Source organism: Panicum virgatum, chromosome 4N, assembly GCF_016808335.1.
Source record: "Panicum virgatum strain AP13 chromosome 4N, P.virgatum_v5, whole genome shotgun sequence".
Lineage (NCBI taxonomy): Eukaryota > Viridiplantae > Streptophyta > Magnoliopsida > Poales > Poaceae > Panicum > Panicum virgatum.
The window spans coordinates 45,449,910-45,451,580 of record NC_053148.1 but is presented as its reverse complement, the minus strand read 5'-3'; positions in this window follow the sequence as shown (position 1 = coordinate 45,451,580).

Genomic DNA, 1,671 nt, shown 5'->3' with positions numbered 1-1,671 from the left:
AAGAAGCCGAAAACAAGGATGGCACCATCAGATCGGCTTCATGTCTCCGTTGCTAGTCAACCAAAAAATGCTCAACCAAAATTACAGGGACACATGCCAAAACATGTACGATTTGTTGACTAGGCAAAATTTCAAATTCTATATATACATACCATACAACTTTGGGTAAGCCTTGGTCGACTCAATCCTCTGTTATATTACTAAATAAATACTAAGTCGCCTAATGCATGTATGTATATATCCTATCTATATCTGCAGTTATCATTGGATTTTACTCATACTTTCCATAGAGACCGGCAATCTTGTAGTCTTTGTCTCAATGAGAAATCCGCAATCGAACATATCATAGACCCCTTGAACAGGTAAGTTCAGTTTGCACAATCAAATCATTTTTCTGTTAATAACAATTCCTGAATATCAAACTTACCTTTGAGCACAGGGTGTGGAAAAAATTTGTGAAAACGAACAAAGGACGTGGTCAATGGAGGCCCGAACTGAACGTTAAAATGGATTATCCGGTATGTTGATTCACAAATATTTGTCTAGTTAAGTAATTCCAAATTGTTCTAAATTGAGTAATTTATTTGTTTCTCCTTAAGTGTGCGAGACAAGCACAAGGAATTGATTGGTGCGGGTACTACGTATGCGACTACTACGTATGCGACTACTTGCACATCATGACTCCATGCGGGAAGCCTACTACGGAGGACTTAAGAGTATGTACAAACCATTCACTAGTACATTTTCATAATTATACTATAACACACGTGATGTTAATCCTTTTTTCCTAAATGATAGATGTCTCAAATGGGGGGAAGAATGTTACTCTACCGATCGGATCAATGCCGTGTGCGGGCAGCTCGCCGGATTCATTTTGAACGAGATCCTAGATCCTAGATGCGAGTTCTACCACGACGGTCACATCTATAGAAGACTTCCATCGACCTCCTGAGGGGCCCAGTAGTTGGACTACAAACATGACTTGTACATTTGTAAATATTTCTAAACGTGATGCCTTGATGTTTGTATATTTGTAAATATATTAGTTCATCTAATTAGCTTAATTATATGCTCGCATTTTACTTTTAGTTAGTTTCAAACATTCTCTGAAAACAAACATGTACGTACGACCAATGAATGTATAGTACTGTAGAGCTCGAGTGGTTTAGTAATTATAAAAGAATAAACAGTAATAAATATAACAAACAAAACTGGAATTCGAAAAATAAAGGAAAAGGTCATTGGTACCGGTTGGAAAGACCAACCGGTACCAAAGGGGCTGCCACCTTGCGTCAGCGTGGCAGCCTCTTTGGTACCGGTTGGTCTTTCCAACCGGTGCCAATGGATGCCTAAGGCACCGGGTTAAATACCCGGGGTCTTAGGGTGACGCCATTGGTCTCGGTTTGGGGGAACCGGTTGGAAAACCGGTGCCTAAGGCTGTTTCCAACCGGTTCCCATGGCACGTTTTCTAGTAGTGCACAACCGAGAGCTTCTTCACACTGAAATCTTTTGCGATCATGATTTCAAGGATATGTGCAATTTTCATGGCGTGCATCATCTTCTATATTTTTTGTGGGCGTCGAGGCTAGGCGCAGCCTCTAGTGCCACCTCCGCCGGTCCAGGTGCAGCAGATTTACCTACCACCGTGGGTTGATAGGATGAGGATGAGGA